This window comes from Micrasema longulum, unplaced genomic scaffold (assembly GCF_059751315.1).
Source record: "Micrasema longulum isolate JH-2025_06_02 unplaced genomic scaffold, ASM5975131v1 h1tg000284l, whole genome shotgun sequence".
In the NCBI taxonomy this organism is placed as follows: Eukaryota; Metazoa; Arthropoda; class Insecta; order Trichoptera; family Brachycentridae; genus Micrasema; species Micrasema longulum.
Window position 1 is genome coordinate 624,161 of NW_028277488.1, and position 15,243 is coordinate 639,403.

Here is a 15,243-nt window from a genome sequence, read left to right on the forward strand (position 1 = left end):
AACGCAACTAGTTTCTTACGCCCACGTTCTTTACCCGTCCACATGTCTGCGCCATATAAGAATATTAGAAATATAAGCGTATGCACTATGCACATTTTTGATTCCTTTGAGATACCCCGATCTTACCAAATTTTGCAACTTGGGTGCGTCTTTTGATTTTCATTGAGTAAGCACTGCTCACAGAGATAAATAACCCCAAATAAACAAAGTTTTTGCAATTTTTCAAGGTCTTGGAGTCAATTTGATGGTTGTAGCATATTAGTTCTGTCAACGATCATAAGCTTTGTTTTAGTAATGTTTAATTCCAACCCAAATTTGCCAGTTTCTTATGATACCCGAGCCAATATATCTGTCATTTTTTGCTCGCCTTTAGCAAGGAGTGTGATATCATCTGCAAATCTGGAGTTGTTGATTAAATCGAAACCGATTTTGAACACTCTTTTTCAGCCTTAGATTACTCTTTTCATTATGCGCTCCCGTACAAGTTGAGTAAAGATAAAGACAATACAACCCTGACGGACTCCCTTCTCTGTGCTGAAACTTGGCGACATGGAGTTGTCAGCTTTCATGTTAGATATGTTGTTCACATATGAATTTTTAATCAGTGATATTAAGTGAGTTGGAACTCCCATATCCTTGAAAGTTTCCCATAAGCACTTACATCGCACGCAGTCAAAGGCCTTCTTATAATCTATTAAACACATGACAACAGAGGTATTGAATTATCTTCTTTTTTAGTAATCTGTCTAACATTCATTACCTGTTCACGATTCAGTTAAGCGTGAATCTGTAAGTCTGTGAATTGGTATATTTCTTTTTTATTTATTTTAACATCGCAAAAAAGGAAACCACAGAAAACTTGTTCAAGAGAAGCTCAGTGGGTCTTTTGTTTCAGTTGAAGATATCACTAGATTTTGTGTCCTGTTATTATTTATTGTTCTTTTTACCTGTTATATTTTAAAGCACAAAAATAACACTTCAAAAACTGTACACACGCAATTCTGATAAAGTAGAGATTTCAAAATAGTTTTGACCAAATAACACAATCTTAGTACTTCTACCCATTTCAATTATCCACATTTTTTTAGCCTTTAAGTACATTTTCACGTTACTTATTATCTCAACAGAATGTGGAAGTCGGTTTAAAGATTTTAATCACATAATTCTGAATTTCTCATTTTTTAAAAATATAAAGTGGTACAAGTTTGTTTTTATTTGAGCTATCTTTATGTTCGTCATATAATCAGTTGTAGTAATCGATGTATCCTGCCCTAATACATATCTTTCAAGACTTTGAGTTAATCCATGTCAATAATTATTATTTTATATTCTGCTGAAAATATAGAAATCTGCTTAATTCTGGACGATATTTATTTTGAACAAATCCAAGTCATGTGAAGAATTCACATAAATATCCCGATAAAGAAAGTAAATAAATAATATTAATAAATAAATAAATAATAAAAAATAAATAGAAAACTCATTTTCTCAAAATCAATTTAAAAACGGGTTGAATTACTGACAGATTTTCGGAAAGTGCGTTTTACGTTTTTTTCTTGAATACAATCTCATACTTCAGAGATCAAAAACCTTCCTATCATTGTGAAAATATTTATGTATATGCCCAAGCTTTTATAATGAAAACAGTTTTACGTTTAAAGTCAGAATATAAAAGGCAAATTAGTGATTAATTGAATTTGTATGACTTAAATCTTTTAAATAATTTATCAATGTAGGTAATTGCTTTCGCTATTGTTTTCCGCGCTGTCACCTGTCACACGGTTCCCAAAATGGCCGCCAGTTCTCATCTCATAACGAGCTATTGGAGTTAATACAATCGATTATAAAGGATGAATCGATCGACAATAATTATTAGGGATGGTTCGCTTTACAGTTATTTTCGATTGTCAATGATAGAGCTGACTATTTTCCCACACGCATGAAAAGAATTTTTCTGTCACAGATTCAAAATGGCTGCCAATTGCGTGTAAAGTTATCTGCCGACTTGTTTATTATTTGTAATAATTGTTTTTATGCACGCTGCGCATTCATTAGGATTGTGTATTTGCACTATGTAAGTGCAAATGGCATTGCTCCTGCGCTTTGACAATACATTTCTATTGTCAATTGATTAATACATATTTAATGGGCGAGTACTAGCTTTGACACAATAATCATAGACAAGAGTGTTATTTTAATGAACGTAATGGTCAACTGTACGGTTCAATAATGTAATAATATGTTAGGAACGTGCAGTGTGTAATTTATTTTTATTAATCACAAAAAACAAATAAATCCAAATACATATTCGCAACAGCGCAGTGGTGGTTCAGTAATTTACTATTTAAAGGCTTAAAAAGCTAATGCATTCTGATATAGCTAAAATTGCAGATTTTTGTACTGTTTCTTGTGTTTTAAACACGAGAATAATATCAAAATAAAGGTAAATGTGCTGCACTGTTTTGTTCTAAGACGCCACAATCAAGAAAACTCAAAACGATCAGAAATTGCGAACGGAAAAGAGCAGAATCAGAAACTCTTCTATTACATACTAAGAAAGTTGTTATTCTATGCTTAATAATTCACTGTGAAAAGAAATTATTATTTTACCTTTTGCAAAAAAGTACCTAATAAATTAGTGAACATTTAAGTTTGTAAGTGAAAATTCTTGAAGGATGGGACACTAATACTAATATATATACAATACTTAAACTCATTAAAAAAGCATTATATCAACTCATTAGTTAACCCGAAAAATTTTGTTAACGATCTTTAAGACAAAAACAATTTTATTACAATATTTGAGTTTGTCCAAATGTTCACTCAAATATTGTAATGAAACCAACTGGTCCAAGAAGAAGTTTAAAAATTTAAAAATTGTTTTCAGGCGTTACCTAGTATGTGAAATAATTCAGTCAGATGAATCTCTTCACAACAATAAAGGCTTCAGCTCTTTAACTTCACTAAAATCAACAAATGGAAGGATTGAAGAAAGATGGATGTTCAAACATAGGTTAAATGGTGAATGTTACACAGTGTGTAAAGTGGCCACTTAAACCAGCCAATGACAGGTCATAAGCCCTGTAAATGCCTTTACTTCCATATTCCCTTATTTAAGGTATTCTCCATCCCTGTTGTAATTTGTTAAAAACAATTTTATTTAATTTACTTTTATATAATTTTGAATTCTCTATCCTTACCCTTGTTTTGTATAAATACATTGAACTCCTTAATAAAGATATTTGTCTCAAAGATGTCGCGAAAGCGATAAAACCGGTCACTGGATATTCCAAATTTTTGGGATTAAGGTACCACTAGTCTTTTATTTATATAATAAATTAGTTAATATGTTTCTTTTTGGGTGATACCGTGTGTTTTGGATTTGTTCCGACGTTTTAGTTACGATATCGGTTACGATGTTATGGTGATCATGAGTCGATATGGTTAGTGTGGTTTGCTTTTCATGTTGGTTTTGAGATACGATTTTAGATTTGTGAACAGGAAAACGATGCTAAGTCACTATAGACTAACAAATCGTCGTATTTCTTTCATAGCGATAGTATGAAGATCAAGCAACTTTAAATCTCGATAAAATTTATCATTCCACCTGAATTTTTTTCATTGATAAACGACATAACTAATAAATCACTTAAATAATTTCTCTAATCTACGGAGCGAAGCCTCGGGCAAAGCAAGTGAATATTATATAAAATTTGTGATTTTTACGCCTTTTTGCATGCAATTTCTGAGCATCTTCTGTTGAGAAAATTGTGGCATCTTAAGAAAAAAAAAAAAACACAGAAATGTCATATAATATATTTTCTACTCCAGCTTGCTGAAAAATATTGAATACATTTGAGGGTATTAGAAGCGAACTTAGAAATCTCCATTGAAGGAGTTACTGAGATATTTGCAAAAAAAATCGAAAAAAGAATTGTGAGATTTCTAATCTAACGCTTCACTAACTCAATGGAGAATGCTAAGTTTGCGGTGTCGAGTAGTATTATTGAAATCTTTTTTTGCAAGATTTAGAGACGGTTTTGAATTACGCTATTATTTACCGTTTTTGGTGAAGATTTCACAATTTACTTTTAATACCCCCATCTGTTAACTGCAATTTAAAATAACAAAAAACTGCTTTAAAAAAATAAATTAAAAATTTATTTTTTTTACCAAAGCGATAGTAAGAAAATACAAAACAAGTTTCAAAATTCATGTAGGTACGTAACTGATAATGACGGAAATATGTAAGAAGTGAAATGAATAATTGACTGACAAAGAATTTCAAGGATTCAGAAATACATTGACTGATTTGAGAAAGCGCATCTTAGATGTTGTTTTTATGAAAAATAAATATTTGCGTTCTTATGATTTACCCAAATATTTCGTTATGAGTGCCATTTTAAACGAGTTGTAATAACTCACTATTAGAAAATGGGAATCAAGTTGGGGTAGAGTGGGATTTGAACCACGAATCTTTGAACCGTGAGTCCGAGACCGGAACGGAACCACAACCCGATTAGACGTTTATTTTTTCGTGTTGCCGGTATTATTTTTTTTCATAATTTAAAGATTTTCACAACTTTTTTGTAAGAATTAGGCTCAAGTAAGGGCTTAGTGCTCCAAAAAAGTTAGAAAATTCAAATGAAATAATTACTGAGTTTTTTTTAACAAGCAAAATGAGTTGTATGAAAAAAACAAGATTAAACAAACATTTGGACAAAAACTCAGCAAAAAATTATATTCAGTTTTAATTATTTTAAATTTTGACCAATCTTGAGTTCAACTGGCTTGAAGTCGATCAAAATATCTAGTACCTGAGACTGGCAGGCCTCTCTATATGGAGGATACCCGTTCGCATATACAGCGGAACTTTTTTTCACTACTCAAATAGCGTGTAGTATTTTAGAACCATAAACCTTTTTAATAATGTAAAATATTACAAAAAAAATGTGAAGATGGAGTCAAAAATATCACAAAAAATAATTTTCAAAATTCTTGCTGGAATTTCATTGTTATTGACTATTAAAATTAAAAAGAGCAACATGATTAGTTATGGTTCCATAGTTATTTTAACGTGAATTCAAATTTTACTTATCTTTTATTTATACAATAAAAAACATTGAATACTGTGCCAATCATACTTTTCGTAACTTATACTAATATATTATTTTTTTCTATGCAATACAATATCACATTGTTTTTTTTTCTTTTTTATTATACATGAAATCAATATACAAAAAGAAACAAAATCTACATCGCGCCGGACTAATAATAACGAAAAGTTTATTGGCGCGTTTCCGGTACAAATAAAACATAGGAAATTATCATAAAAAAAACAGAAAATACAAAAACAAAGATGAAGATCATTTAATAGAAGAAAATACAGAAGTCTTAGCATTGACAGTGGTATCGACCTGTCATTTTCTAAAGTAATGATTCTGTGTAACATTCATCATTTTTGTATTGATCGTTTGAGACTCACATAAAAAAAAACCTACAAAAAATAATTTTAAACTATGCACACCTCCTTCAAAAACCAAAAAAGTCTCTATTGGCATATGACATGTCGATTAAATTTATTTGTATTTTTTTTTGCCCAAAAATGTAGATTAGCTTTATGGATGTCATTTACGTACGTTCATCCGCATACTCAAAACCGTTTTAAAGATCATAGGCTTTCCTATCGGTTTCACTCAGAAAAGCACAATGGAATTTTTTTTGTCAATAAACGAGTTACTCTTTTTAAATTACGATTTTAATTCACTGTTAGTTTCATTTTTAAATATCACCTTGTTTCACGTGTGTGAATTAAAATAGGTATCGTAAACCGGGGTGACTGCGCCTGCCAGATATACTTTGCGTCAAAACTATTTTTTGATGCGAATAATTTTATGTCTAAAACAATTCTAGATTTTTTTTACCCTAGATACTCTGAGGATGTTCATTGTTTATGATAATGTGTCAATGTGACATGTGTAAATTGTGGAAGGGATGCTAGTCCATGATATTGAGGATTATTTTTGTTTTCAAATCTAAATTTATTTAAAAAAATGGTTTTTTTTTGGAGTTTCCCATATGGAATGTTTCTCTGGAATTTTGCGTCGTGGCCCTGAAACACTCTGTATATTATAGAAAGAGTCAGCGAATCATATTCTAACATGCATTCTGCAACCTTTGTAATAAAAAAAACGCAAAATAAATGAAAGTAATCTTTAAATAATGAATCCCGCTTAAATGAAGTTCTTACTACTTTGATGACTATTTTTTATAATTAAAAAGAAGAATGCGTTGCAGGCAGGTACTTTATGTATGTATTAATAATTCCATAGATACAAATAGACATAGAAAAGTTCTCTCTCTCTCTCTCTTTTACTCTCCATCTCTCTCTGGCAGTTCCCAGCTTGGCGCTAGCGTAGCCCCCCGCCACCGGAAGTGCGACTTCCGCCACATTGTCCCGCGCAAATTATTCATGGCTCAGGTCTCTTTACAAAATAAATGGAATACCGCGCGAGAGATCATTTTTAGAACACGAAATCGATTTATGTATTTCGCTATTTCATTGTGTATGACGCGGTGTGATTCGCGCATGCGCGAGGAGAGCTCATTTTTATCGATGAGGTTGACGAACCTCGATCAAATTATGAAATTATTTTCAAATACATAACCGTTATGAAGGCCCTAATTCATAAAGGCAAACACGGAGTCCAGTGAACTCATTTGCGAATTATTTAAAACTGATTAAGTATTTCGCTTATTTTTTTTTTACATGTACAGTATCGTGGTGGAAATATTGTAAATCTTTTAAAATAAGGAAAATAAATAAGAGAAAGAGGCGAATCTTTGAATGTCTTTAGATAAAAAATGAATATCTGAATAGCTTCATTTTTTATTTTACAGTTAATGTTTTTTAAATTGAATTATTAGCAAATATTTGTGTTTTAACACTTTGAGTACCGGCCGAATACACAAAGAATTTACCCTGTGCCCGGCCCATTTTTGTGAAATTTCACGCTTTCTGATGGGTTTCTTAAAAGTGTCATAATTATGAAAATACTGCGTTAATCAATTGAATCTTCTCATATTTATTTGAAACAATTTAATAAGTCATTTTTGTATGATAATTTTGCCAAAATTGGCCTTTATGGAGAGCCACATTGCAATGTTTGCACATATACAACACGGTTTCACTCCTTTTTTTAGGCTTTGTATCCTGGAGCCGTGTAAACACGTAATTATAAAAACCACGCGTTGTGTCTCGGTCCCGTGTTTTCACGTAGTTTACCAGCAGCAAAAAATAAACGTCACTAGATGTCATTAAAATGCATTTTTTTAGACAGCTGGTAAACCACGTCAAAATACGGGACCGGGACACAACGCGTTGTTATATAATCACGTGTTTACACAGCTCTAGGTACAAAGTGTTAACAAAAACCCTTTTTCAATTTAATTGTATCTATAATAAAAAAAATAACAATAAACAACGTCATACATACAAAAATAAAAACAAACTTATTCACAGTTAAATGGCGGACTTATTGCCACTTGCAATTTCTTAGTCCAAGCAAAACTAAATTTAAAAAAAAATTCAAAAATAAAATATTAAAAAAAACAAATAAATGAAAAAGTTTAGAAAAACACAAACAGTAAAAACTTTACACAAGATTACGGTGTCTATTGCTTACATTAGTAACATTTAATACATTTTAATTCATATTTAAATTTATTTCAACAGAGAGGGAAAAAGTTTTCGAGAAGGGAATATGGAAGTCTAGGCATTTACAGGGCTTATGACCTGTCATTGGCTGGTTTAAGTGGCCACTTTACACACTGTGTAACATTCACCATTCTGCCCATGTTTGAACATCCACATTTCCTCAACTCTTCCATCTGTTGACTTTTGTGAAGTAAAAGAGCTGAAACTATTATCACGTGAGTGAGATTCAGCCGGATCAAAAAATTCAATGGAATAACCCGCTAAGCCTCAATTTCGAGGTTTGTCAGCAGGTGAGATAGAGGGGATATGGAAGGAGGTAATAAAAATACATCACAACACCCAGACCATTTGAGAAAAAAATCTTTCTTGGAATTTTTCTTACAACTGGCGGGAATCGAACCCGTGACGCCAGTTTCACAGTTAGCCGTCTAACAAACTGCGCCACGGCGCTTGTCAGATTACAAATACTATTTGAAGATTCTCTATTTGGAAACATTTTTTCCGAAGGACTATTTTTCTTTGATAGGATACCGTTGATATATTATGTATCACATAGGACATATGGCGTTTGCATTGGCCTTTTTGGCATTATTCATTTTAAAAGGAATCGGCAAGTACTCAGTGTTGAAAGTTACTGCTAAATGTCATTGTGGTATAATTTTTTTTACAAGTGTTGCATTTAAAAAATGTAGTACAAAGCTACGTACATTACGTGGTTAAAGACAATTATTGTTTGAGTCGATTTTAGTAAAATCACAGAAAAAATGGTAATTAATAATTTTATAACTTACATATTATGTACGTATATGTAGGTACAAATTAATGAACATTTTTTGTAGATTACATATAAAACAATTCACGGCTCACCACTGGGTGACACATACAAACACTACTCATGGCCTCTGCTGAAGAGATCAAAGCATGAAATTTAACATGGATTTACCCAAAAATTACCCAGTAGAGCTTAATAAAATTACTATGTTTTAACTACGAAAAAATGGCGAACGAACCCTTTTGTCAGTTTTGTTGTGATTTCAAGTGCAGATGACGAAACGCGGTAAACGGTACACTAAAGCGCATTGAATATAATTCATTCTAAATGAGTACTAATGACCTTTGGCACAGCCGAAATTCTGTTTGTAATAATGGCTGTTGTGTGGGTTGTACACTCGGCTATTGTTTCATCTCTGGTTATTGCAGCTGGTTGCCCAGGAGCTGTGTGACCTCCGAACCTCAAATAGTTCACGGCCATCACTCTTCTATTCTTCCACTCTTCTTTCTTTCTGAGTTTCGAAACTAATAATTCCAGCTTGTTTGGCTTTAGCCAGGGTTCATTAAAAATATAAATTTCTGCGTTATCTGTATCTCAGGGAGTATAAATTTTAACTGTGGCTTTTCCTGACTTACTTCTTACCAGGAGTGCTGGGCTACCATCATTGTCGGGGAGAAGAGATTTTTATTTATTTATTCATATTTTTTATCTTACAAACTATAATTAATAATAAAAATTATGTGACCTCACTGGGGTTACCCGTGCTGGGGACACTTAACAATATACTTTTTGTTTAAATATACATTTGAGAATAAACAAAAAAGACTAACTTAATAAACAGGAATAATTAACAAAATATTCAGTTTTAAAAAACTAGGTATATGTACATCTTTATTATTTATAATACAAAACGCACAATGAAAATAACAAAAAGCTATACACTTGTGGAGCAGTTGATTCAATATGGGTTTGGGCAAATGAGACAATCCATTTTACTTCTACCTAGCTCCACTATCCATTTTTTATAGCCTTTTTGAACATTTTCTCGTATCTAATTGTTTAAATAGATAGTGGAAGTAGGTTATAGATTTTAATTGAATAATACTTAAAATCCCTTTGTCTGAAAGTGGTATTAGTTTATATTGGTTTAAGTTGTCTTGGGTTCATTTGGGTGTTCACTTTTTTTCAAGTAATTGGTGGTCGCTTACATAATTCCAATATTCTGAATGAATTCGGTCTATTTGTCCATGATAATTATCTTCGACAAAGGCAACACAGGTTGTTCTACCTACCACGGTGCAGAACCAACCTGCCAATGGTTATGCCGGAAGGTAGAGCAATTGTGTTATTCAATCGTATCTCCTCGGATATCGATATTTTATGACAGTGAGATTTATCTAAGCAGGGAAATTTCCTAATTGTAATATGTATGTCAATTTTACATGACTTTTTTTTCTCTTTTCTATTTAATAAATCTGATATGTATATTTTTAATGTGTTGAAAATTAATTACATACTCTGTAATGTTCTCAATGTAACTAATTGTAAGTAACTAAATAAATAAATGAAATAACTGTCGAAAATGTATTGATTTTATGTTCTGACAATATACTTGGAGACAGTTGCCTCAAAAATGGTTTTGTTTAAAATAGTTGAGTGTTTCTGTTCGTCAAAATGTCTGCTATAAAGTTTTAGTAAAAATGGGTTTCATACGAGTATTTTCACTTTTTATGCAACCCATTACGTCTATTTTTGGTGAAAAAATTAATTTAAATGATTTACTTTTAATATTGTCGACCTCGTGGTATAGTGGTCAGCTCATATGCCTACCATGCAAGAAGTCTCGGGTTCGATTCCCGTGTTTTTGCACTAGAATATTTCGCAGTCCGTGGACTGGCACCTGAAGCATAAGACTAATCATCTTACCTTCATGTAATAAAAAATGATCAAGATCCGCTGCTATTGGTGTACCATATGCACCATCAGGTGCAGAAAGGGAATAAAGATGATGATTATTAATATTTAAAGCATTAACTTTGTGGTCAAACGTTCAACGAAATATTGTTTAATATTTGTATTTAACCATTTACCGATTTTTTTATGTCTACCGGTTTATAGCTCATTATTCAATGTTTCATTGTAATTTTATTTTTTTTGGGATTTTTACAGCTATTACATTACAACAAAATAATTAGAAAAGTATTAACAATACTAGAGCCAATTAAAAAAATCCACTGTAAATCTAATGACACATAATATAAAAGAAAAGAGTTAACTTAATTGTATGTGTGTGACGTTTGTATTCATGTGTATGTGAATGTGTGTATGCGTGAATGAATGAGGGAGAGGGTACATGTGCGTGTATAAAATAATTGTTTAAAACTTGTTATTATATTAAAAATGGTCAGCTATACATATTAAACTCACGCCTCTACTTTTATCCTCTCCCTCCGTATTCAACTATTTATCCCACAACATTTTCATAATCTTATCAGTGCATGTAAGGGTTGCCAATTAAAAGCGTGTGGTTTTAAATCGGAATGTTCGTTTTATACAACTATGGTAAAGGCGTACGGTGGGTTTGCATGTTTGTATTTTGTGGTGTCCTGTCGAAGAGATGGGCACGTTTCAATACCGATAGACACAAGGAAGTCGGCAAGTGGTTTTGTACAAATATGTAAAATTATTTGACTAAGTTTAAAAAATCATATCTTAATGAATAATAATTTAATTAATAAATGAAAAGAATCGCTGCAAATGCTCAATTAGTCTCTTTGAACCACTAAGCAAGTAAAATAATATTAAGAAGAAACTTGTAAAGGATTGAAATAATACGCAAATTATAAAAAAATTCAAAAGACATTTTGATGTATTTTTCGTTATTAATTTGACATAAATAAGAGTTTGTATTTAATTGAATAATTATGATAAATGTAGCCAAAATGAATAATCTCAAATTAAAATAAACATGCCGGAAATATGATATGATATTATGGGGTTCTTGAGTTTCCTAGTGAGAGATTGACACTTATTAATTACTATTCTTAAAATTATAAGCCCCCAAATAATTTATAAACAAAAGAATCTTCCTCAATTCTACAAAAGCAATTACTAAACACGCAATATTGTATTTATCTCAGTTGAAATTGAATATTCCAATACTTTGACAAAATGTTGAACAATACAAATTCGTGATGACAAACTGAGATGATAACCTTCAGTGCGAGATACGAATGCTAATTTATTAGTCCTAACTACACAAGAGCGGCTTGGTTTAACACGAAGTGGACCAGGTTATTTTATTGTTCCTCCTAATTATTTCACTAATTAAAATATTTTTGAATCATGAACCAGTAATTACACTGACTAATATCCGTAAATTTTAGTGTGAAAATAAAAAAAAATTACAACTTTAATTTGCAGTACCATGACCATCTTTTTCTTCTCATACCGTTTATCTCCACTGCTGGATACAAATTTTTTCCAAACTTTTTTATTTCTCTGTTCCGGGGCCTCATGCTGAACTCATTCGTTTTTGGAATCGTATGCGACTTCCGTAATTCGACGAGTGACAGCATTCTTGAACCACCCATACGAATGCAGTCGATCGAAAACCAATCGCTCGAGTGCCCCGAAGCACTCGACATTGACAATCGAATGCGACATCGTAACTTCAGCTGTCAAACTTCTTTCTTGTAAAACGTTCGGCATTCATGTTTGTATATCGAGTAAGTATTTTTGTTGTATTTTAACTTAAAATTTACAACACTGATCAATGTTATGAGGATAACGTATCAACAAATGTGCATCAAATATAACTGTACTTATTTTTAATCCACTATCAAAAATAGTTTAACTAGAAACATGATTTTAAAATTATTTTATCGCTTGTCAATGTCAAAATACGTATTTGAGATATATATTTTACCAAATGTTTTTAAAATCCATTAAATAAATATGAAATATTTCTAATAACATGTAGATGTGTGTTATGTCAAAGGCAAATAATAATTATCAATGTTGCAGTGTCTAAGTAAAACATTTTATTTTACTTTTTACATCATTATGTAAAAAATAAAAGAACATATCCATACACAAAATGTTCAACGGAAGAAGTGTGACTACAAACAACAAAGGTATACGTGTGGCAGGAGACGGAGAGCCATAGATAAATACTGATTTGTTAGTGTTGCCACTTTCTCATTCAGCTTTGTAATTAAATTGTCGGAGGGTTTTCAAAAATAGCATTATGACAAAGCAATCGAGATGCTCAATCGACTATTGTCGAGTGGGTGACAAAATGTCACATCTTTCCAGCATAAGGCTCCTGGGCACTGTTTCCACCAGTCGCGTGCACAGAGTTTTTAACTAGGGTAGGCAGTAAAAACAGGTACGTTTTATGTAATATAAATAATAAATCTTACCAAACAGTTTCCTTCACTCGTCAAATTAGTTTTTTGTCCATAAAAGAAAACCGAGAAAACGCGTTAATTCTTAAAACGGTTAAACTCATATTTCCGTAACTATCACAAGTTTCATAAACACAATTTAATTTTTTTTAAACAAAATAAACGTGGGCTTTATTCTTGATTGCATAAAAAACGTTGATTTGAGGTTATTTCTTTGACATTTGATCTTTGACCACCTTTTATTGAATAATAATTGAAAAAAAACGGGAGATGTCAGTAACGTATTCGTTTGTTCATGAAAAGCACTGCCTACAAAGTTACCCATACACGCGTAATTACAACTGAAAAAACCCACACATGCACGTTTTGTTCATGTAAACAGAAGCTGCAATATGAACAAAATAAGCATTTGTAGTTTGTGCCTTCGCCGACCCTATCCGATGGTGGCGCGCCGATCGGTATGGAATTATATCAGGGGTATTTTTTTAATTTTACAAATAGTTACTCGCATATACTATATTATTTTTTGACATTGTTTTAATTAAATGTTAGTAGAGTAGGCACTGCTTATGTGCCTATATGAAACGCACGCCACTGGTTTCCACCCATGTCTTACGAGTTCAACAATGTCATCAGTCCATCTTCTATGTGGTCTTCCTTCATTTCCTTTATTTTCTAAGGGTCTCCAATTGGATGTTCTGGAGGTCCACCTATCAACTTCACATCTAACCACATGACCCGCCTATTGCCATTTTTGACTTTTCCCTCTTTCTGAGGTATCGGAAACCTCGGTACAGCGTCTAATTTCCTCATCACTTATTCGGCCTCTTAAAGAGCCTTTTTGACAATTGGCCTTTTATAGACCGCTGAGTGCACTTAATTTTGTGAACACTTCTAGACCATGTAACAAGTATGTACATAAGGAGATTTTTAACTGAAATATATAAATATATGTACATTTTTATTTTTTAACTGGTTCAAAGTATTTCTTATACTAAATAATCATTTGTTATCGATAATTCTGTAATTAGTAAAATTTTGTTTTTTTATATACTTTATCAAATTTAGACTTTCTTAATTTATCAATTAATAATATTGTCAACAATATTTTGAGTTTGTCAATTCCCAGGGAATCCAATCCCTGTCTACAAAAATTTGGACAAACTAAAAATATTGTTGATAAATCCACCTGGTCCATGAAGAAGTATAAAAATTGAAAAATAAAAATTTCAGGCCTTGCTTAGTACGTAGGTGATATAATTCAATCAGATGAATCTCACCCGCATAAATAAAGGTTTCAGCTCTTTAACTTCAAAAACATCAACAGATGAAAGAACTGAAGGAATATAGATGTTTAAATACGGGCAGAATGGTGAATGTTACACAGTGTGTAAAGTGGCCACTTAAACCAGCCAATGGCAGGTTATAAGCCCTGTAGATGCCTAGACTTCTATATTTTCTTCTCTAAAATGATCTTTATCTATGCTGTAATATGTTAATAATATTGTTATAAATGCTCTGTATTACTTATAATTATGCTTACATGTATGTTTGTTTAATTGTATTTGTAACTAATACGTAAAAGGCACTAAGTGCCGTTTATTTCAATAAAATAAAAGAATATTTCATTATCTAATTGATAATTACAATCATCTCTCTTTAAAAAATCTTCCCCGTAGAATAACAAGGTTTCTTCTGACAATGATCTTTATTACTGTATAATTGGATGCAGTTAAAACTTTTAACACTTCCTGGTGAGGAAGTTCATTGGTTTTAAAATTAAGGTGATCAAAGAATGAAATTCAATGTTGCCAATGAAATTAACAAAATTATTATAGTGATAGCCAATATATAAATAGTGAATAAATAAAGGTTAATATAAGTATACGTATTGAACAGTATATTATACATTAGGATATCAGGGCTGGTATTCCGAACGCGTTTACAGCGCGCTATAATGCGTATTTAGTACGTAAAAACACGCTATACCACGCTATAATTTCGTCTGGAATACTAGCCCAAGTGTACAATACTAAAAATTAATATTAGAATAATAACATATGTAAATATTATTTTGTAAATATATATTAGACTATGTTTATCATGGTTGTTTATCATAAAAAAATGTTGATAAGTCTTAGGAAAGCCAAAATGATATTTGATTTATCTTAAGTTAATAAATTGTTGAATTGGTCATCATGTACCTAATTAGCAAATTAAAACAAGTGCGGCATATTTTCAAAATGCAATGTGCATTTAGAGAGAGCTGTTCCAACCTCTATCACAACATGGACCATCTCTTCGTTCTAGTAACGAGAGAACCCTTTTAATACCCTTTCACTGGT